This window comes from Nerophis lumbriciformis, linkage group LG36 (assembly GCF_033978685.3).
Source record: "Nerophis lumbriciformis linkage group LG36, RoL_Nlum_v2.1, whole genome shotgun sequence".
In the NCBI taxonomy this organism is placed as follows: Eukaryota; Metazoa; Chordata; class Actinopteri; order Syngnathiformes; family Syngnathidae; genus Nerophis; species Nerophis lumbriciformis.
Window position 1 is genome coordinate 25,930,688 of NC_084583.2, and position 25,269 is coordinate 25,955,956.

Here is a 25,269-nt window from a genome sequence, read left to right on the forward strand (position 1 = left end):
CTCTCAGACGAGTTCAACAATCTCCTTTAACTTCAAACCGTAGAGCAATCTTGTTTAACAAAGCTGTCATTGTAGAAACTATCCAAGTTAAAAACTACAAATTGAAGAAAAAGATGCTTCTTTGTACAAACCTCATCCACCCTTTGTTTAGTTTAGTTTATTATTTTTCTTTGGTCAGTGGTCAACAAAATAAACAAACATTTGTACATTCATAAATTGACCATGTTACAGACCGAAAGGGTTTAGGCTGAACTTGAACACTTATTGCGCCTAACCCTATAGACAATCTCAAACACAAGATGAGCTTCCTAAAAATATGACATTTCCTTTGTGATAGTTAAACATTTGAACTATATACAAACAATTATACTTCCATTATTATTTATATCCCACATTTAGTTTTTGAATTAACATTGATCATAGTATTGACTACAAGAGTGATATATTTTTTCAAGACATTGGTCTTAAAGTTTTTCTAAAATGTGTGAATGGAAGTGGAACATTTGAAGGAATCATCCAAGCTGTTCCACAGATCAACCTCCCTGACACAAACACATCTACTTTTGAAGCTTGTTCTTATGTTTGCTTTCTGAAAGACAGCTGAACCTCTGAGGTCATAGGGATTCTCTCTTGGTTTGAACCTCTCCTGTAGACACTCAGGCAGCATGTGGTTATGAGCTTTGTACGTCACAATAGCAGTGTTGAGGTCAACAAGATTGTGCAGTTTTAATGTTTTTAATTTAATAAAAAGAGCATTGGTATGGTCATGATAATCCGCATAATTTACAAAAATGATATATTTTGTTTTATTTAGGTTAAATGATAGTTTATTGGCATCAAACCATTGCTTTAGTATGTGGAGTTCACTCTCTACAGTCTCTAGGGGCTGGCCAAGGTCTTGCCCAGAACAGTGCAGACCTGTATCATCAGCAAAGAGAATACAGTTGAGTTTTTTAAAGACTTTACAGATATCATTAATATACAATAAAAACAATGTTGGTCCCAGTACAGAACCTTGGGGTACTCCATGTGTTATAATCTTTGTGTGCCTCGCGTTGCAGCCATTGACCCCGTTTGCATGCACTAATTTAGTCTGATTTCCCAAATAGTTCCACTCTAAAGAAGCATTCTACAACCTATGCAAACACCTTCATCTGATAAGGTTTGGCTTTTGAGAAACCGGATTTACATACCTAGATTATGCGATTGGAAACTGGATTTTTCAAGTGGATGTGTGCTGCCAGAGTTGACCATTTGTATCGCGCGGGCGCCAGTCTCGACACACGGGATATAAACCGCAAGCAGACAAACATAGGCAATAACTCCAATGAAAAGAAGACTGTTTATTTGATTGACAAATTAAAAGAACACAACATTTTGAAGTGCATCAATAGAGACAAAATAGCAACAGAGATATATTGAAGAAGGTAGCTAAGGAAATGGAGAATGCCGGCTTCATTCGGACAAAATACGAATGAGATGGTCGAGAATGAAGCAGGCATATTACAACATCAAGAATAAAGCATACACAAACCTCTTCACGCTGCATTTGTGCACTCCAGGGTTGTACGGTTTACCGGTATTGGTATAGTACCACGATATTAATGAATCCTTTTGGGTACTATACCGCTAATGATGCTGTTCCTGAATGTAAACAAATGCCATGGGTGGATCTTCACCTAACATCCACTGTAATCATACCAAGTACAGGACCGTATCGAGTCGATACTACTATGATTACATCGATTTTTTTAGCATCACAAAATCCATCCATCCATCCATTTTCTACCGCTTGTCACTTTTCGTGTTTTTTTATTGTTTATAAACTCAGGAAGTATGTCACTGGACACATGAGGACTTTGAATATGATCAATGTATGATCCTGTAACTACTTGGTATTGGACTGATACCTAAATGTGTGGTATCATCCAAAACTAATGTCAAGTATCAAAGAAGAGAAGAATAAGTGATTATTACATTTGAACAGAAGTGTAGATAGAACATGTTAAAACAGAAAATAAGCAAATATTAACAGTAGATTAATAATTAATTTTCTACCACTTGTCCTTAATAATGTAGACAAAATAAAAGCATGATAAATGACACAATATGTTACTGCATACGTCAACAGACTAAATTAGGAGTCTTTGTTTACTTACTACTAAAAGGCAGGTTGTCACTATTTTATTTAAGGACAAACTTGCAATAAGAAACATATGTTTCATGTACCCTAAGATTTGTTGTTCAAATAAAGCCAATAATGCAATTTTTTGTGGTCTCCTTTATTTAGAAAAGTACCCAAAAGTATCGAAATACATTTTGGTACCTGTACCGGTATCAAAATATTGGACAACCTGAGTGCACTCCAAATTGAATAGCAATTAGTCTGTATTCATCACAACTGGTAAGCTTGTCCAGAACAACAGCAAGCTTCCTCTAGAACAGTACTAGCCGGGACATGAACAACACCTTCCATTAATCCACAGAGCCTTTTCAATGAACTCCGAGACATTCGAGCGTTTTGGCTCCCTTATTCTCCGTCCTGAAAATTCCTTTGAAACAACTCTCTTGCCAGTCTGTCTTTGCTTTGGACCCGCATCTTGGTAGTAGCGTCATGTTCTTAGCGCAATCTCAGATCTCTTGATGCTGTCTGCTATTTAACATCAACATAGCCATTAGAAACTTAAGATTTGTAATCCGTGCCAATATCACAGCGAACATCAGGCACAAAAAAAACTGCGTTGTTGACTTTTAAGGAGCTGCAGATGTCTTGTTTTGTTGTGACGTCAAAGGTCGACCAGAAAAGCAATGCAGGGAATAAGTCATTGTGGGTGGGATGATCAATCTCTGGTGTTCATTGTTTGTGTTAACTAGTGTTAACTAGTATGCTCAGTGCTACTTTGTGCACTTTTGAAGTGTCCTTCAGTCTTTTTACGATGCGAGGTTTGATACATTCAGGAAGTATCCACAGCGTTGTACAAGACAGCCTCATTTCGCTGAAGGATCAACCGACCAGGTCAAATTTATTTTAGATTTTATTAGAGATGTCCGATAATATCGGACATCCGATAAATGCTTTAAAAATGTAATATCGGAAATTATCGGTATCGTTTTTTTTAATTATCGGTATCGTTTTTAATTTTTTTTTTTTTAAATTTTTGTTAAATCAACATAAAAAACACAAGATACACTTACAATTAGTGCACCAACCCAAAAAACCTCCCTCCCCCATTTACACTCATTCACACAAAAGGGTTGTTTCTTTCTGTTATTAATATTGTGGTTCCTACATTATATATCAATATATATCAATACAGTCTGCAAGGGATACAGCCTGTAAGCACACATGATTGTGCGTGCTGCTGCTCCACTAATAGTACTAACCTTTAACAGTTAAAAGGGGAACATTATCAGCAGACCTATGTAAGCGTCAATATATACCTTGATGTTGCAGAAAAAAGACCATATATTTTTTTAACCGATTTCCGAACTCTAAATGGGTGAATTTTGGCGAATTAAACGCCTTTCTAATATTCGCTCTCGGAGCGATGACGTCACATCAGGAAGCAATCCGCCATTTTCTCAAACACCGAGTCAAATCAGCTCTGTTATTTTCCGTTTTTTCGACTGTTTTCCGTACCTTGGAGACATCATGCCTCGTCGGTGTGTTGTCGGAGGGTGTAACAACACCAACAGGGACGGATTCAAGTTGCACCAGTGGCCCAAAGATGCCAAAGTGGCAAGAAATTGGACGTTTGTTCCGCACACTTTACCCACGAAAGCTATGCTACGACAGAGATGGCAAGAATGTGTGGATATCCTGCGACACTCAAAGCAGATGCATTTCCAACCATAAAGTCAAAGAAATCTGCCGCCAGACCCCCATTGAATCTGCCGGAGTGTGTGAGCAATTCAGGGACAAAGGACCTCGCTAGCACGGCAAGGAATGGCGGCAGTTTGTTCCCGCAGACGAGCGAGCTAAACCCCCTGGATGTCTTGGCTCACACCGTCCCTTATGCCACCGAAGATGATCAAGAGAAGAATATCGACCCTAGCTTCCCTGGCCTGCTGACATCAACTCCAAAACTGGACGGATCAGCTTTCAGGAAAAGTGTGCGGATGAGGGTATGTCTACAGAATATATTAATTGATGAAAACTGGGCTGTCTGCACTCTCAAAGTGCATGTTGTTGCCAAATGTATTTCATATGCTGTAAACCTAGTTCATAGTTGTTAGTTTCCTTTAATGCCAAACAAACACATACCAATCGTTGGTTAGAAGGCGATCGCCGAATTCGTCCTCGCTTTCTCCCGTGTCGCTGGCAGTCGTGTCGTTTTCGCTTGCATACGGTTCAAACCGATATGGCTCAATAGCTTCAGTTTCTTCTTCAATTTGGTTTTCGCTACCTGCCTCCACACTACAACCATCCGTTTCAATACATGCGTAATCTGTTGAATCGCTTAAGCCGCTGAAATCCGAGTCTGAATCCGAGCTAATGTCGCTATAGCTTGCTGTTCTATGCGCCATGTTTGTTTGTGTTGGCTTCACTATGTGACGTCACAGGAAAATGGACGGGTGTATATAACGATGGTTAAAATCAGGCACTTTGAAGCTTTTTTTTAGGGATATTGCGTGATGGGTAAAATTTTGAAAAAAACTTCGAAAAATATAATAAGCCACTGGGAACTGATTTTTAATGGTTTTAACCCTTCTGAAATTGTGATAATGTTCCCCTTTAATTTTACTCATTTTCATTCATTACTAGTTTCTATGCAACTGTTTTTATATTGTTTTACTTTCTTTTTTATTCAATTTTTTTTTTTAATTATTAGTTATTATTTATCTTATTTTATTTTTATTTTTTTAAAAAGGACCTATATCGGTATCGGTAATTAAGAGTTGGACATAATCGGAATATCGGATATCGGCAAAAAAGCCATTATCGGACATCCCTAGTTTTTATTCCTAATCATTGCAGTGACCTTGCTGTTGAAGTGAAGAGCTTTTGAGATGTGCACCACAGGGCTAGTGGCAGTGTGTGTGGGTGTGTGCGTGTCGGCAGAGCGGCTGAAAATGAGGACCGTTCCGCTGGTTGTAGTCTTTTTGACTTTGTCTTTGAGTAGAAAGTTGATCCATCACCCCTTGTTATGTTTGTTTGATATACCGTACTATATATCTCTTTATACTGTGTTCAAAGTGTTCTTTACTAAAATATAAACTTTTGTGAGGGTGTAACCCATTATTCATATTGACATTGTTTCTCATAGGGAATTGTTTGTCTATTCACAAAGCATGGTAAAGAACCAATTCCTAAAAACAATCACCTAAAATAATGCAATTTGGTCTTGTCTGTTTTGTCCGCATCTTTGCTTGAGGAATGCTGGATTGTCTGGCCGGGTCACACGGCTCATCTGGCTCTGCCCTTAAGCACATCCGCACTAATGAGATGAACGGCAAGATGTCGCTTCAATGAGCAGAGACGTGTGGAACAAAGTACACCTTCATCCTAATACTGTACACATCCTCCAACCTTGCCCTGGACAAAGTGTATGCAGGTTACTTTATGGTGAGTATTTACTAGAAGTTGTGCCAGAGCCACAGATAAATCATTTAAATGAGGTTCTATTGAATGTGAGTGAGAGCAAGGAGAGACATTCCTCCCCAGGCTTAAAGGATTAATACAGCACAGTTTGATCATGAAACATTTCACATGAATGAAAATACTTGCGCAGGATCAATGTGTTCAACGTTCAGCTCTCTTGGTTTGTATGTATGTATTACTATTATTATTAGCATTATTATTAATGCTGTTTTTTTGCTGTTGATGAATCACAATAAAACTTTTTTTTCTCTCTAAATGATCGTATTTTCCGGACTATAAGCCGCTACTTTTTTCCAAGCTTTGAACCCTGCGACTTATACAAAGGTGCAGCTAATCTATAGACTTTTCTTCGCCAACGGCAAAATCATGGAATGAATTAAGAAAATAAATCAAACAATGTACAAACCCCGTTTCCATATGAGTTGGGAAATTGTGTTAGATGTAAATATAAACGGAATACAATGATTTGCAAATCCTTTTCAAGCCATATTCAGTTGAATATGCTACAAAGACAACATATTTGATGTTCAAACTCATCAACTTTGTTTTTTTTGTGCAAAAAATCATTAACTTAAGAATTTGATGCCAGCAACACATGACAAAGAAGTTGGGAAAGGTGGCAATAAATACTGATAAAGTTGAGGAATGCTCATCAAACACTTATTTGGAACATCCCACAGGTGTGCAGGCTAATTGGGAACAGGTGGGTGCCATGATTGGGTATAAAAGTAGATTCCATGAAATGCTCAGTCATTCACAAACAAGGATGGGGCGAGGGTCACCACTTTGTCAACAAATGCGTGAGCAAATTGTTGAACAGTTTAAGAAAAACCTTTCTCAACCAGCTATTGCAAGGAATTTAGGGATTTCACCATCTACGCTCCGTAATATCATCAAAGGGTTCAGAGAATCTGGAGAAATCACTGCACGTAAGCAGCTAAGCCCGTGACCTTCCATCCCTCAGGCTGTACTGCATCAACAAGTGACATCAGTGTGTAAAGGATATCACCACATGGGCTCAGGAACACTTCAGAAACCCACTGTCAGTAACTACAGTTGGTCGCTACATCTGTAAGTGCAAGTTAAAACTTTCCTATGCAAGGTGAAACCCGTTTATCAACAACACCAAGAAACGCTGGGCCTGAGTTCATCTAAGATGGACTGATACAAAGTGGAAAAGTGTTCTGTGGTCTGACGAGTCCACATTTCAAATTGTTTTTGGAAACTGTGGACGTCGTGTCCTCCGGACCAAAGAGGAAAAGAACCATCCGGATTGTTATAGGCGCAAAGTGTAAAAGCCAGCATGTGTGATGGTATGGGGGTGTATTAGTGCCCAAGACATGGGTAACTTACACATCTGTGAAGGCACCATTAATGCTGAAAGGTACATACAGGTTTTGGAGCAACATATGTTGCCATCCAAGCAACGTTACCATGGACGCCCCTGCTTATTTCAGCAAGACAATGCCAAGCCACGTGTTACATCAACGTGGCTTCATAGTAAAAGAGTGCGGGTACTAGACTGGCCTGCCTGTAGTCCAGACCTGTCTCCCATTGAAAATGTGTGGCGCATTATGAAGCCTAAAATAGCACAATGGAGACCCCCGGACTGTTGAACAACTTAAGCTGTACATCAAGCAAGAATGGGAAAGAATTCCACCTGAGAAGCTTCAAAAATGTGTCTCCTCAGTTCCCAAACCTTTACTGAGTGTTGTTAAAAGGAAAGGCCATGTAACACAGTGGTGAACATGCCCTTTCCCAACTACTTTGGCACGTGTTGCAGCCATGAAATTCTAAGTTAATGATTATTTGCAAAAAAAAAATAAAGTTTATGAGTTTGAACATCAAATATGTTGTCTTTGTAGCATATTCAACTGAATATGGCTTGAAAATGATTTGCAAATCATTGTATTCCGTTTATATTTACATCTAACACAATTTCCCAACTCATATGGAAACGGGGTTTGTATTTAATGTCCACCAAATGTTTACTTGTGTCCTTTTCTCAATGAATCAAGTTATTGTTCCCTTTTTCTTTCTTACTTGCCTTTTCCAGAAGATGGAGTGTTGTTCTTGTGTGGTGACTGTCACTCGTCACTGAGACATTGGGTGTGGTCCATCCTAATGATGTTGGCCAGACGATGACGTGGAATTGGGTGAGCCCGTCCATCCATCCATTTTCTACCTTCCCATTGAATATCATGAAATGGTACAAAACAAAACATGACTGTACTGGTAAGAGAAATAAACGGCTGCTGCTGTGCGTTTGAGTGTGAAGAGCCAAAAAAAACAAACGCATGATCTCCGATCTAACACCTGATTCCTAAGAGAGATATGACCTTTGAACCAAACAAGATGGCCAATTTTTTAACATGGTTTCTTGAGACTTTTATGCGTGTCCTCTCATGATAGACGTTTCCATTTTAATTTTTTTTGTGAGAATACGTGAATCTAGTAGCAAGGGGTACATTTTTCACATTTTTAAGGGGGCCCTACTGAGTCAAATTGAAAAATGTGTGTTTGGGGTGACAAAATGATGCAACTTCTACAGTCCTGATGCGCCTGCAAAAATTGGTGAGTTTTCATGAATGTTAAGGGCCACATAAATGTGATCAGTGGGAGGATAATAAAGAACACAGCAATTTCAATAGGGTAAAATAAAATGAAATAAAATAAAATAAATTAAAATGAAATAAATGACATGAAAATAATTTCAAATAAAATAAAATGAAATACATCACATTCAAATAAATTGACATAAAATAAAACAAAATACAGTAGAATTAAATGAATCAAATTAAATGAAAGTCACTTCAGACTGTCATCATCATTTGTAGCAATTAGGATCAAGATTTGAAAGAGTTACTAACATTTCGTGTTTTGTGGCGAACCATTAGATCAAAGCTTGGCGCCATGCCACGCTCACATCCTGTCATTTGCAAAACATTTGTTGGCAATTGATCATCACCCATCAGTTTAGTATCACTTAAAGTGATCAGAGATGGCTAACTTCCTGTTCGTTTTCAGGTAAGACTTTGATGTGCATCCTGTCATGATAGACGTGTCCTGTCGATACGGACTAATTATGATGATTATTATTTCTAAGGTAGCTAGATCACAGGTGTCAAACTCAAAGGCCCGCGGGCCACATCATTTTATATGGCCCGCAAAAGCCTGAAATTAATTTGTGTCAATAAAGTACCTTATATTTTCTTTCTTTACTTTCTTATTTTCTTACTAAAGGTATTAGTTGTTTTTTTTCCATTTTGACAGAAAAAAAAATGGTGTCCAATGTTGCAACAAATATTAAATGATCTAACTTTTTTTGTAAAAATGTAAATACATACTTAACTACCTGCTTAACTTATGATTGCAAAGCAAGTTATCCATCAAATTGTACACTATAAAAGTGACCAATAGAATTTACTGTAACATTTACGGAGGTTTTTACTAAGGCTGCGAATCTTTGGGTGTCCCACGATTCCATTCAATATGGATTCTTGGGGTCACGATTCGATTCAAAATCGATTTTTTTCGATTCTACGCGATTCTCGATTCAAAAATGATATTTTCCCGATTGAAAAGGATTGTCTATTCATTCAATACATATGATTTGAGCAGGATCTACCCCAGTCTGCTGACATGCAAGCAGAGTAAAAAGCTTTTAGAATTGTAAAGGACAATGTTTTATCAACTGATTGCAATAATGTACATTTGTTTGAACTACCGTATTTTTCGGATTATAACCTGTAGTTTTTGTAGCTGTCTGCTCTTTTTTTTTGTAGTCCGGATGTCGTGATGATTTTGCGACCTCTGCAGGCAGAAGTTGCTTGCTTGCAAACTACAAGTTGCAATACCAACCTCTGCCTGTGGGAGTCATCCATCACTATGATGTATGGGCATGACGTTAAAGTGGAGGCTCCTCTATGGGGTCTTGGGGCACTAGGAGGTTAACCCCTTTACTACTGTTACCCCAGGTGGCCCTTGGCAAAGACCTAGTACCTGACTGCCCCCTAGCCAGGGATACGGTGAAGACCTCAACGGCGGAGCAGGCGGAAGACGGTAGATTTAAGAACTACCAGAACGGCTGCGATGGCGGAAGAAGGCTGCAGCAGAAAAGGGTCCCCAGTCATCTTGGACTCCATGCCACTGGACCCTGAGTCGATTCTGTCAAGGATGGTGTGGTGACTTGTCTGTGCACCAGTCTCCCCACGTAAAACAAAGTCACGCACAGGCATCCTCCATAAAGGGATACACCCCTACCAGGAGGATCGTCATACTCGTTCCAGTGACCGTCGATGATGATGATAGACCACAACTAAAATGGCAGTTGTCTTGACAGAACTACAAAACAAAATGGATATGATGTACCCCTTTTTTCATTTTGGTTTAGGACACGCCTATTTCGTGTGACATCACCCCCAGTTACACACCTAGCCAGCTGGGTAACTGGTTGAGTCACAAAAACTACCCAACTCCTTAGAATTAACCCAACAGGCTCAACCCAGCATCTGGGTAGAAAAAATAACTCGTCATATTTGAGTGTGTAGACACAGTTGACCAACCTGGGTGGGACTATCTTCTTCTACTCTTGACTTGTTTAGGTTCTATCTTCATCACAAGACATACTTTGTTGAAATTGGTATCGATGTCTCTGACCAAATGGCTGTGACCCGGGTGTTCCTCAGGACTCGATAGTGGGTCCCCTATTGTTCTACTTCTACATGCTTCAAATGATGATTACTTTTTTGATTTGTGTTTTAGTTTTGCCTTCTTGTAATTTCAGTCGAGCACTTTGAATTGTACAAATGGAGCTCTTGCCTTGCCTTGCCACTCCTATGTCAACATGTCGTCCTTGGTTCACTCCATGGGGTGCAGTAAGTCATGACACTCCTGCACTTTAACGAGCAGGGTGGTTTCTTGAGAAACCACTTATCACAATCCAAGTCCAGGCCTACCAAGAGTTAAACCCAAACCAGTCTTTATCATACGAGTCAGATTTATGAGACATAAAAGAGACATTGTATTCTTTCACTTCTGCATCGATCAACTCAATGGAGTTCTCAACGAGGCCTAGGACCTTTGCTAGAATATGTTTCATAATCAAGTGGGTAGATTACAGCAGAGTCAGCCTCCTGATTTAGAGTCTAATGTTCACTTTGATGAATGCTGCTTGCTAACTAACCTTATGTGGTGTCCTCATTGTTTTTTACAACTGAAAATGAACCCTGATTGACGTCACTATTTGAAAGGCATACAAGATAATACAGATATCCTCTACTTTTTATCATAATTTGACTAATGTTTAATGACTTTTATTATGGCCAATAAATTGCTAATTCCCGCCCTTATCCAACGCAAAGACTTTCTGTTCATGTTGTCATCCCATAAAGACATACTTGCCAACCCTCCCGAATTTTCCGGGAGACTCCTGAAATTCAGCGCCTCTCCCGAAAACCTCCCGGGACAAATATTCTCCCGAAAATCTCCCGATTTTCAGCCGGAGCTGGAGGCCACGCCCCCTCCAGCTCCATGCGGACCTGAGTGAGGACAGCCTTTTTTCATGACGGGAGGACAAGAACTAAATCATCCAGACTAGAGACAAATTGTATTATTATGTTTATCTTACCTAAAAATAAATATATTTATTAATTAAAAAAAAAAAACGAAATACATTTTTACTATATTTTGCTAAAAACATCAAAATTAATTGTATTTTTATTTGTATTTTTTCTGACTGCTTATTACATCCAGCCATAGAATTATACATTAAAATAAACATATTGGAAATAATTAATTTTAAATGATCATAATAATTCATTTAAAATGACCATATTTAATTATTTAAATAATTTCTTGTTTATCAACAACTTTAGCATTTTATTCATTACATTTTGAAGCTCTCAGAAGCCAAGTTATGTTATATTCCTTAAGATTTATGTATGCAAGTTTGAAGTATCAATTATCTAAACACAGTTTTGTTTGCATATTTTCAGGATATAGATATATATATATATATATATATATATATATATATATATATATATATATGAAATACTTGACTTGGTGAATTCTAGCTGTAAATATACTCCTCCCCTCTTAACCGCGCCCCCAACCCACCCCCCACCCCCCGAAATCGGAGGTCTCAATGTTGGCAAGTATGCATAAAGGTATGTACCGGGTTTTTGTGATAGAGTCGGCAAAGTACAGCATAGGGCATACTTCATACTTGCCAACCTTAAATGGGTTGTACTTGTATAGCGCTTTTCTACCTTCAAGGTACTCAAAGCGCTTTGACACTACTTCCACATTTACCCATTCACACACACATTCACACACTGATGGAGGGAGCTGCCATGCAAGGCGCTAACCAGCACCCATCAGGAGCAAGGGTGAAGTGTCTTGCTCAGGACACAACGGACATGACGAGGTTGGTACTAGGTGGGGATTGAACCAGGGACCCTCGGGTTGTGCACGGCCACTCTCCCACTGCGCCACGCCGTCCCTATTGGTTTCAACCTCCCGATTTTCCCGGGAGACTCGCAAATTACAGTGCCCCTCCCGAAAATCTCCCGGGGCAACCATTCTCCCGAATTTCTCCTGATTTCCACCCGGACAACATTATTGGGGGCGTGCCTTAAAGCACTCAATTTAGCGTCCTCTACAACCTGTCGTCTTTTCCTCCATACAAACAGCGTGCCGGCCCAGTCACATGATATAAGCGACTTTTACACAAGGCATAATTGGTCAACAGCCATACAGGGCACACAGAGGGTGGCCGTAGAAACAAGTTACAAATATGCGCCACACTGTGAACCCACACCAAACAAGAATGACAAACGCATTTCGGGAGAACATCCGCACCGTAACACAACATAAACACAACAGAACAAATACCCAGAACCTCTTGCAGCACTAACTCTTCCAGGATGCTACAATATACACCCCCCGCTACCACCAAACCACGACGCCCCCCGGTTCCCCCATCTCCCGAAGGCGGAGGTCTCAAGGTTGGCAAGTATGCTCTAGTATACTCTGGACTGAAGCTGTGTGCCTTCATTGTTTTTGTAGCTTTTGAGGCATGTTTAAAATAATAATAATAATAATAATACACTTTGGGAAAGTCAAATATAGTATTTCCCATAGTTGTAGTGGGCATTAGGATTATCTCAGGGAGAGCATGTCCCAAATTCCTTGTTTAATTCCTTGTTTTAAACCTTGTTTTTGATTGATTGATTGAAACTTGTATTAGTAGATTGCACAGTACAGTACCGTATTTTCCGCACTATAAGCCGCACCTAAAAACCACAAATTTTCACAAAAGCTGACAGTGCGGCTTATAACCCGGTGTGCCTTATATATGGATTAATATAAATATTTATTTTCATAAAGTTTCGGTCTCGCAACTACGGTAAACAGCCGCCATCTTTTTTCCCCGTAGAAGAGGAAGCGCTTCTTCTTCTATGGTAAGCAACCGCCAAGGTAAGCACCCGCCCCCATAGAAGAGGAAGCGCTTCTTCTTCTACTGTAAGCAACCACCCGCCCCCGTAGAAGAAGAAGCCCCCGGATATTACGTTTCATTTCATTTGTGTGTTTACATCTGTAAAGACCACAAAATGGCTCCTACTAAGCGACACGCGTACAACGCAGAATTTAAACTTACATCACAGATGGTGTCAAAAAACAAGTGAAGCACACAAATACAACACTCGCCGTCATTCCGGGTGGATTAACCAAAGAACTCCAACCGCTCGATATTGGTGTCAACAGGGCATTTAAAGCACGACTGCGAACGGCGTGGGAACAATGGATGACCGAAGGCGAACACACCTTCACTAAGACAGGGAGACAGCGCCGGACGACATACGCCAACATCTGCCAGTGGATCGTAAATGCCTGGGCGGATATTTCGGTCACAACTGTGGTCCAAGCTTTCCGGAAGGCAATGACTTCGACGAGACGGAGCCGGCCATTTTGGATCCCGTATTCGCCCAACTTTTTAATTCGGACACCGAAGGAGAAGAATTCGAGGGATTTATGAATGAAGAATAACTTCAGAAAGTGAGCGTTATGTTTATTTTGTGTGTTGTGACATTAACGTTCGAGCAACATTATGTTGCTATTGCTCTGCACTATTTTGAATTTTACTATGTTTGTGATTGCACATTTGCGTACATTTTGGGAGTGAACAGAGTTGTTAGAACGCTGGTTTTTAATATATTATTAAAGTTTGACTGACCTATCTGACTGTTTTTTTGACATTCCTTTAGCGCAGTTAGATGCAGCTTATAACACGGGGCGGCTTATAGGTAGACAAAGTTGTGAAATATGCCGTTCATTGAAGGCGCGGCTTATAACCCAGGGCGCCTTATGGTGCGGAAAATACGGCATATTCCGTACAATTGACCACTAAATGGTAAACACCCGAAAAATGTTTTTCAACTTGTTTAAGTCGAGGTCCGCGTTAATCAATTCATGGTAAAGTTACATTGTTTAATGCATCCAGCGGGGCATCACAACAAAATTAGGCATAATAATGTGTTCATTCCACGACCGTATATATCGGTTGATATCGCAATCTGTAATTAAGAGTTGGACAATATCGGAATATCGGCAAAAAAGCCATTATCGGACATCTCTAATTATTGCCCCTAATTATTGAAAGATTATTGACCAATGAAAATGTTTTAATAATGACCATTTCACACTAGAATAAAAAGTGTGACAACCAACGCAGTTTTTTTTCCTGCAGTTCAAATCTAGGGAGAAGAGTGCAGAAAAGAAAAAAAAAACACTGATATTGATTAAAGCTTGGACCTTAGCTCCATCTGCCATCTGACATCGCATTTGTTTCCGCTCCCTTCTTCTCCCGGCTTGCTCTCTTTGTTTTGTCTTGTCTACACTTTGTTGCGAGTTGTCGTGATTAAATGTAACATGTTTATGTGTGCATGGCATGGAGCTTTTTTCCCACTCCAGACTAGGCCCCATTAGGAGCCCAGTCTAGACTGTAGTTTTTTTACTCATCTTCTTCCCCAGCGTTTTACCTTTTTCCCATCTTTTACGTGGCGCCTTGTGGCGACCCATCAGCGTTCCTGTTCTGTAACCCTGTTCACTGTTTGTTTGTCTCATCTTGAACGGGTTTGTGCTGAAAACAAACAGCAGTTTCGTTGTACAAACCCCGTTTCCATATGAGTTGGGAAATTGTGTTAGATGTAAATATAAACGGAATACAATGATTTGCAAATAATGTTCAAGCCATATTCAGTTGAATATGCTACAAAGACAACATATTTGATGTTCAAACTCATAAACTTTTTTTTTTTTGCAAATAATCATTAACTTTAGAATTTGATGGCAGCAACACGTGACAAAGAAGTTGGGAAAGGTGGCAATAAATACTGATAAAGTTGAGGAATGCTCATCAAACACTTATTTGGAACATCCCACAGGTGTGCAGGCTAATTGGGAACAGGTGGGTGCCATGATTGGGTATAAAAACAGCTTCCCAAAAAATGTTCGGTCTTTCACAAGAAAGGATGGGGCGAGGTACACCCCTTTGTCCACAACTGCGTGAGCAAATAGTCAAACAGTTTAAGAACAACGTTTCTCAAAGTGCAATTGCAAGAAATGTAGGGATTTCAACATCTACGCTCCATAATATCATCAAAAGGTTCAGAGAATGTGGAGAAATCACTCCACGTAAGCGGCATGGCCGGAAACCAACATTGAATGACCGTGACCTTCCATCCCTCAGACGGCACTGTATCAAAAACCCACATCAATCTCTAAAGGATATCACCACATGGGCTCAGGAACACTTCAGAAAACCACTGTCACTAAATACAGTTGGTCGCTACATCTGTAAGTGCAAGTTAAAGCTCTACTATGCAAAGCCAAAGCCATTTATCAACAACACCCAGAAACGCCGCCGGCTTCTCTGGGCCCGAGATCATCTAAGGTGGACTCATGCAAAGTGGAAAACTGTTCTGTGGTCTGACGAGTCCACATTTCAAATTGTTTTTGGAAATATTCGACATGGTGTCATCCGGACCAAAGGGGAAGCGAACCATCCAGACTGTTATCGACGCAAAGTTCAAAAGTCAGCATCTGTGATGGTATGGGGGTGCATTAGTGCCAAAGACATGGGTAACTTACACATCTGTGAAGGCACCATTAATGCTGAAAGGTACATACAGGTTTTGGAACAACATATGCTGCCATCTAAGCGCCGTCTTTTTCATGGACGCCCCTGCTTATTTCAGCAAGACTATGCCAAGCCACATTCAGCACGTGTTACAACAGCGTGGCTTTGTAAAAAAAGTGTGGGGGTACTTTCCTGGCCCGCCTGCAGTCCAGACCTGTCTCTCATCGAAAATGTGTGGCGCATTATGAAGCGTAAAATACGACAGCGGAGACCCCGGACTGCTGAACGACTGAAGCTCTACATGAAACAAGAATGGGAAAGAATTCCACTTTCAAAGCTTCAACAATTAGTTTCCTCAGTTCCCAATCGTTTATTGAGTGTTGTTAAAAGAAAAGGTGATGTAACACAGTGGTGAACATGCCCTTTCCCAACTATGTTGGCACTTGTTGCAGCCATGAAATTCTCAGTTAATGATTATTTGCAAAAAAAAAAATGTTTATGAGTTTGAACATCAAATATGTTGTCTTTGTAGTGCATTCAAGTGAATATGGCTTGAAAAGGATTTGCAAATCATTGTATTCCGTTTATATTTACATCTAACACAATTTCCCAACTCATATGGAAATGGGGTTTGGACTTGTGCAATGACAATAAATATATCTTGTTCGTGTCCTTGTCCAATGGTACACCTGCTTTTAAAATGGTTGAACAATAGCTGCGGTTTGACGTCAGGTGTGCTGGCGGGGGCCACACACTGTGCACCGTGTGAGTTTTGGGCATCTTTCATAGCGACTTGAAGCACACAAACACATGGGAGTGTTGAAAGCTTTCTGCTGTGCATTTCCTGCCACAGACTAGCAGCCCACTAAACATGCATCAGCAGGATGTCGCTCCAGTGAGTTGAGCACCTCCAGCTCGGTGGTCATATCTAGATGGGGGGAGGGGGGGGTGTCTCATCGTCAACATCTGTTTAATGTTAGGGGCCGGGGGGGCCTGCGCAGGACTTCTCGACCACACTTCTTCGCTTCCTTCTCGATGGGGGAGTATGCTGGATCAACACCGCAGAGACGCACGACTCTAATGGCTGAGTTATAGCAAAAATAAATAAATACAAGTTGTCTTTTTTGTGGAAACATTGTGTTGTCGCACAGTGTTACGTAATCTACCAGAGTTGTGTGTGGCATTATATCGTTTTTCCTGTAAATCCAAATATACTGTAAAGGGTGAACACATTTTACTGGGACATGTTTCTGTCGATACAGAACGCAAGAGCTATAACTGCTGTTTGCATAATAAGCACTCTGTTTTTCCAGGGACCCTACATGTTTTGACAGGACTTGCACTGTAAAAAAAATTCCTATTTTTATGGTTAATTTACTCTAAAGTTCAACTGTAATTTTTCTATTTTTTTAAATAGTTTATAAAACTGTAGAATTGAAGACATTATCTGTAAATAAATATTTTAAGTAATATGCCAGTAATGACAAACTATGTATATTTCTATTTTTTTTTACAGAAAAATACCAAATTAATTATACGTAGCCTTTTCTGTTTTCTAAAATTACTTTCAAATTCATATAAAATGACAGTAATTATCTTTCATTAAATATGTAGCTTGTTATATAAAAGTCTATGTCCATACTAACAATCTAAATAAAGGTCTTTTTCTGCATCATCACTTTATTAAAGATGGTTGATCTTAACAATTCAGAAAAAATCCGTAAAATAATGGTATTTTTCTGTGGAACTGCCAGCATTGTCACTTCATTAAAGGTGTTTAATGTAATAATTTGGAAAAACTGTCGAATAAAGGTATTTTTCTCTTTGCATCGTCACTTTATTAAAGGTGGTTGATCTTAATAATTTAGTAAAAATCTGTAAAATTACAATAATTTTCCGCAAAACGTTTCATGAACATTTCTGTAAATATAATGTTTTTGATCATTATTTGGTTTACAATGTTTTACTTTAATTTTATGGTTTTCATTTGGCAGTCATAGCTGCCAGTAGATGATCGTTTTTTTTTTACAGAATTATTTTTTACAGTGCAGCAAGTACACTGCAAAAAGTGAAATCTAAGTAAGATGAAATATGTCAAATAAGGGTGATATTTGCTTATTTTCTGTCTGATAAGATCATTCTTCTCACTAAGCAGATTTTATGTTAGAGTGTTTTACTTGTTTTAAGTGTTTTGCTCCTAAATGATCTCAGTAAGATATTACAGCTTGTTGCTGAGATTTGATGGCCTATATTGAGTAAAACATGCTTGAAACTAGAATATCAAGTGTTGTGTCATCAACACTCACAAGTATAAAACTACTTTTTTAAAGTAATAATTTCTTACTTCAAGCATGAAAAAAAAAAATCATCAACATAATGGCACTAGCATTTACTTCATTTAAGAATATTTTTCAACATTTTTTTTTTTACCAAGAAAAGTGCACTTGTTATTAGTGAGAATATACTTATTTTAAGATATTTTTGGGTTCATTGAGGTTAGCTAATTTGACTTGTTTTGGAAAGTCTTGACAAGCCGAATTTTCTTGTTCTATTGGCAGATAATTTTGCTTAGTTCAAATAAAATACCCCTCATTTTTGTTTTGTTTTTTCTTGTTTTTGAACACTGACTTTTTGCAGTGTAGACATTTTACTTTGAAAGGGTAGAGTACTTGAGGACAACCCCGCAGCCTAAGAAAACGGCCGACGCTTTGGCGGGTTTGCCTCCCGGCCAGCTCACAGTGAATCAGGCCCAGATGTGGTTCTGTGAAACTCCGATGGCGTAGCACACACGCCAAGACGAAGAAAACCCGCCCGCGGCGGACGTCAGAGAGGGGCCGTGTCCAATTCCCTGAAGTTATGTCACTTGATATGAAAGGTCGGATAGAAGTGTACCGTTTATTAGTCAGGTACCACGACTTGAGAGCTACTTTGTAAATGATGTTTGTACAAGCACAAGCCATAGGGGCCGCCTCGTGCTGACAAGGTTGCCACCTGTTTCATAATTGTGCAACTAAAAGTCAAATCTCCACCCAAAAATAGACACGGCAGTGATTTTAGGTCTGTTTTCTAACAATGTTCCATTTTGGCTCCAAGCCTGCTGACGTCCCTTACCAAAGACTGGGGGACATTTTGGATGTGTTTTGGTCCATTCTTTGTGTTATTTTCTCACACAATTTAAATACATTTACAAAATACCCTCGAGGAGATAAAAGGCTGAGTCAGAACCAGCGGAAAAAATATTTGGGCATATACAAAAGCAGTGAAGTTGGCACGTTGTGTAATTCAAAAATAAAAAGAGAATACAATGATTTGCAAATCCTTTTCAACTTATATTCAATTGAATAGACTGCAAAGACAAGATATTTCATGTTCACACTGAGAAACTTCTTTTTTTTTTGCAAATAATCGTGAACTTACAATTTAATGGCAGCAACACATTGTAAAAAAGTTGGCACAGGGACATTTTTACCAGTGTGTTACATGGCCTTTCCTTTTAACAACATGATATATTATTCCAACTGATCTTTTTTTGCAACACAATTAGTGAATGAAGCGTACTTTTGTAGTTTTTTCCTCATATTTCTACACAATAACTCAGACACGGTCAAACTAGTGAGCAATAGAGAATATGAAGTGATTTTTGGTTCAGAGCATATTTCGCTTTGTTCATCATTGAAGTATTTCTTGCCAACTTATGTTGTATATTTTTTTATGAGATGTCCCGTTTATTTTATCATCTATTATTACACATACAAATGTGATTTATTTTACCATTTCAATGTCTACTGTTTTTATATTTGTGTTTAACTGTCTCTTATTGTTTCCGAATAACATTATTTTAGTTTAACTACAAACCCCGTTTCCATATGAGTTGGGAAATTGTGTTAGATGTAAATATAAATGATTTGCAAATCCTTTTCAAGCCATATTCAATTGAATATGCTACAAAGACAACATATTTGATGTTCAAACTCATAAACTTTATTTTTTTTTTGCAAATAATAATGAACTTAGAATTTCATGGCTGCAACACGTGCCAAAGTAGTTGGGAAAGGGCATGTTCACCACTGTGTTACATGGCCTTTCCTTTTAACAACACTCAATAAACGTTTGGGAACTGAGGAGACACATTTTTGAAGCTTCTCAGGTGGAATTCTTTCCCATTCTTGCTTGATGTACAGCTTAAGTTGTTCAACAGTCCGGGGGTCTCCGTTGTGCTATTTTAGGCTTCACATTTTCAATGGGAGACAGGTCTGGACTACAGGCAGGCCAGTCTAGTACCCACACTCTTTTACTATGAAGCCACGTTGATGCAACACGTGGCTTGGCATTGTCTTGCTGAAATAAGCAGGGGCGTCCATGGTAACGTTGCTTGGATGGCAACATATGTTGCTCCAAAACCTGTATGTACCTTTCAGCATTAATGGCGCCTTCACAGATGTGTAAGTTACCCATGTCTTGGGCACTAATACACCCCCATACCATCACACATGCTGCCTTTTACACTTTGCGCCTATAACAATCCGGATGGTTCTTTTCCTCTTTGGTCCGAAGGACACGACGTCCACAGTTTCCAAAAACAATTTGAAATGTGGACTCGTCAGACCACAGAACACTTTTCCACTTTGTATCAGTCCATCTTAGATGAGCTCAGGCCCAGCGAAGCCGACGGCGTTTCTGGGTGTTGTTGATAAACGGTTTTCGCCTTGCATAGGAGAGTTTTAACTTGCACTTACAGATGTAGCGACCAACTGTAGTTACTGACAGTGGGTTTCTGAAGTGTTCCTGAGCCCATGTGGTGATATCCTTTACACACTGATGTCGCTTGTTGATGCAGTACAGCCTGAGGGATGGAAGGTCACGGGCTTAGCTGCTTACGTGCAGTGATTTCTCCAGATTCTCTGAACCTTTTGATGATATTACAGACCGTAGATGGTAAAATCCCTAAATTCCTTGCAATAGCTGGTTGAGAAAGGTTTTCCTTAAACTGTTCAACAATTTGCCCACGCATTTGTTGACAAAGTGGTGACCCTCGCCCCATCCTTGTTTGTGAATGACTGAGCATTTCATGGAATCTACTTTTATACCCAATCATGGCACCCACCTGTTCCCAATTAGCCTGTTCACCTGTGGGATGTTCCAAATAAGTGTTTGATGAGCATTCCTCAACTTTATCAGTATTTATTGCCACCTTTCCCAACTTCTTTGTCACGTGTTGCTGGCATCAAATTCTAAAGTTAATGATTATTTGCAAAAAAAAATAAAGTTTATCAGTTTGAACATCAAATATGTTGTCTTTGTAGCATATTCAACTGAATATGGGTTGAAAATGATTTGCAAATCATTGTATTCCGTTTATATTTACATCTAACACAATTTCCCAACTCATATGGAAACGGGGTTTGTAGAAAAGCGCTATATAAATCTAATCCATTATTATTAGAGATGTGCGATAATGGCTTTTTTTGCCGATATCCGAATATTCTGATATTGTCCAACTCTTAATTACTGATTCCAATATCAAGCGATACCGATATATACAGTGGTGGAATGAACACATTATTATGCCTAGTTTTGTTGTGATGCCTTGCTGGATGCATTAAACAATGTAACAAGGTTTTCCAAAGTAAATCAACTCAAGTTATGGAAAAAAATGCCAACATGGCACTGCCATAAATTATTATTGAAGTCACAAAGTGCATTATTTTTTTTAACATGACTCAAAACAGCAGCTTGGAATTTGGGACATGCTCTCCCTGAGAACATGAGGAGGTTGAGGTGGGCGGGGTTGGGGGGGTGTGGTTGAGGTTGGGGGGAGGGGGGGGTGTAGTGGGGGGTGTATATTGTATCGTCCCGGAAACGTTAGTGCTGCAATGGTTTCTGGGTATTTGTTCTGTTTTGTTTTTATGTTGTGTTACGGTGCGGATGTTCTCCCGAAATGTGTTTGTCATTCTTGTTTGGTGTGGGTTCACAGTGTGGCGCATATTTGTAACTGTGTGAAAGTTGTTTATACGGCCACCCTCAGTGTGACCTGTATGGCTGTTGACCAAGTATGCTTTGCATTCACTTGTGTGTGTGAAAAGCCGTAGACATTAAGTGATTGGGCCGGCACGCAAAGGCAGTGCCTTTAAGGTTTATTGTCGCTCTGTACTTCTCCCTACGTCCGTGTACACAGCGGCCTTTTAAAAAGTCATACATTTTACTTTTTGAAACTGATACCGATAATTTCCAATATTACATTTTAAAGCATTTATCGGCAGCCCAATATTATCGGACATCTCTAGTTATTATTATTAACACATTCCCAAGTTCCAAACCAAATTCCGGTTTTCCTGGAAATTCAAACTCTTCCACATTCAAACCATTCTTACATTCATCCTACATTCTGTCCTTCAGGAATGGCCTCATCTACTTTCTATGACACTACTTCCACACGTATGAACAATTAGTGCAAGACACTAATACGAGCCATGCCAGTCAAAAAGTTTCCAAGCATGTGATAAAATCCCTTAAAGTGACACTTAAGAGGATTTCCTGCACAAAGTACTTCAACCACTCCTCGAATCTTTGGATGAAAGTCCACTAGTTCCTCTTAAGAGTTGACCTTTACCTGTATACACATTTCAACATGTTCACCCCCACCCAGACAATATCGGGTGGAGTTATGTATCATATTTAGTGTTTCCTCATCATTTCATCAGCGTCACGTCTAAACTGTGTCGTATTGTTGTGAGGAGTAAAAACAATTATTTCAATGTTTTGCGGTTTCTAAGGAACGAAGGAGGCCAAGACATGCTTCATGACATTGGGAGGCGAGCATGTTTTTGTGTGCGTGGGTCACCCCGGCAGGGTGGTGCTTACCGTCACACATCTGGGAGTGAGCACAGAGGGCGTTTCGAATCCACGTCATGTCGGGCCTGGAGAAGTAGAGAGCCATGTGTATTATGTCATGACTGCCAGCACACCACACCCACTCATGCTGGACTGTTAGTGTGTGCTTAGAATTCACGGCCCACCTCTTTATGCTGGAAAGAAACAAGCCAATACCAAAGTTTTACAGTACGGTTCTTCCACTATCCTTCACAGATGGACCATCTTGTCCGCACTTGTCGACCTCATTTCAAGTTGACCTTCACTAAGGTGACGCCAGCTGAAAACCAGACGTGGACGTCCCACGGCCTGTAATTACAAAAAAATGTGTTCCCTTCAGCCACTTTACCTCAACGCAAGAGAAAGTCCAAAGTTCAAAAGGATAATAGTTTAGGATCTAACGTTGCTGAGGGACTCAGCTTTTAGAGTAGCAGTTTTCAAATTTACAAACCCTGTTTCCATATGAGTTGGGAAATTGTGTTAGATGTAAATATAAACGGAATACAATGATTTGCAAATCCTTTTCAAGCCATATTCAGTTAAATATGCTACAAAGACAACATATTTGATGTTCAAACTCATAAACTTTTTTTTTTTTTTGCAAATAATAATTTATTTAGAATTTCATGGCTGCAACACGTGCCAAAGTAGTTGGGAAAGGGCATGTTCACCACTGTGTTACATGGCCTTTCCTTTTAACAACACTCAGTAAACGTTTGGGAACTGAGGAGACACATTTTTGAAGCTTCTCAGGTGGAATTCTTTCCCATTCTTGCTTGATGTACAGCTTAAGTTGTTCAACAGTCCGGGGGTCTCCGTTGTGCTATTTTAGGCTTCATAATGCGCCACACATTTTCAATGGGAGACAGGTCTGGACTACAGGCAGGCCAGTCTAGTACCCACACTCTTTTACTATGAAGCCACGTTGATGTAACACGTGGCTTGGCATTGTCTTGCTGAAATAAGCAGGGGCGTCCATGGTAACGTTACTTGGATGGCAACATATGTTGCTCCAAAACCTGTATGTACCTTTCAGCATTAATGGTGCCTTCACAGATGTGTAAGTTACCCATGTCTTGGGCACTAATACACCCCCATACCATCACACATGCTGGCTTTTACACTTTGTGCCTATAACAATCCGGATAATTATTTTCCTCTTTGGTCCGGAGGACAAGACGTCCACAGTTTCCAAAAACAATTTGAAATGTGGACTCGTCAGACCACAGAACACTTTTCCACTTTGTATCAGTCCATCTTAGATGAGCTCAGGCCCAGCGAAGCCGACGGCGTTTCTGGGTGTTGTTGATAAACAGTTTTTGCCTTGCAAAGAAGAGTTTTAACTTGCACTTACAGATGTAGCGACCAACTGTAGTTACTGACAGTGGGTTTCTGAAGTGTTCCTGAGCCCGTGTGGTGATATCCTTTACACACTGATGTCGCTTGTTGATGCAGTACAGCCTGAGGGATGGAAGGTCACGGGCTTAGCTGCTTACGTGCAGTGATTTCTCCAGATTCTCTGAACCCTTTGATGATATTACGGAGCGTAGATGGTGAAATCCCTAAATTCCTTGCAATAGCTGGTTGAGAAAGTTTTTTCTTAAACTGTTCAACAATTTGCTCACGCATTTGTTGACAAAGTGGTGACCCTCGCCCCATCCTTGTTTGTGAATGACTGAGCATTTCATGGAATCTACTTTTATACCCAATCATGGCACCCACCTGTTCCCAATTAGCCTGTTCACCTGTGGGATGTTCCAAATAAGTGTTTGATGAGCATTCCTCAACTTTATCAGTATTTATTGCCACCTTTCCCAACTTCTTTGTCACGTGTTGCTGGCATCAAATTCTAAAGTTAATGATTATTTGCAAAAAAGTTTATGAGTTTGAACATCAAATATGTTGTCTTTGTAGCATATTCAACTGAATATGGCTTGAAAATGATTTGCAAATCATTGTATTCCGTTTATATTTACATCTAACACAATTTCCCAACTCATATGGAAACGGGGTTTGTAGTATATTGAGTTGGAGTTGAGTTTGTGTTTATTTTGAACATGCATGCATACAACATGATACATCACAATTTCCAGGTTCTCTATTCAACATGTTGGAAAAGGAGTAGGAAGAAGCAGAGTTTATTTAACCTTACTCCTTTTCCTTTACATAGCAGGTGCTAAAAAAATGTGTTCACTTCCTGTTCTCAGTTTATTCACAAAATACTCTGTAACTAATAACATTAAAAATAAATGAATAATAATTAGTGAAGTAAGTTATATTTCATATGGTGAGATAAATAAGATTATCTAGAAATTGAATGGATGGTTGAGTTGAGTTTGTGTTTATTTGGAACATGCATGCATAGAACAATCTCCAGTTTCTCTTAACATGTTTGAAAAGGAGTAGGAAGAAGCGCAGCTTATTTAACCCTACCCCTGTTCCTTTACATGGCAGTTGCTAAAACTTTTGTTCACTTCCTGTTCAATTTATTCACAATATTATCCTTAACTAATAACATTAAAAATAAATAAATAAATAATAATTAGTGAAGTAAGTTATATTTCATATGGTGAGATAAAAAAATAGAAATTGAATGGATGGTTGGAATAAATTCAGACTGTTTATCATGGTTCTTCTTCTTTGTACTTTGTAA

At 39.3% G+C, this 25,269-nt stretch overlaps 1 protein-coding gene across 1 annotated transcript in view; it reads right to left on the reverse strand.

Moving 5' to 3' along the window:
* The window catches only part of gfpt2 (glutamine-fructose-6-phosphate transaminase 2), a 112,542-nt gene that overhangs the window by 85,123 nt on the left and 2,150 nt on the right, over positions 1-25,269 (reverse strand). Inside the window, exons 2-3 of the mRNA XM_061930021.2 lie at positions 22,763-22,925; positions 22,608-22,663 (exon numbers count right to left, since the gene is read on the reverse strand). The gene's annotated coding sequence lies outside the window, so the exon portion shown is untranslated. The remainder of the gene's footprint in view (positions 1-22,607; positions 22,664-22,762; positions 22,926-25,269) is intronic.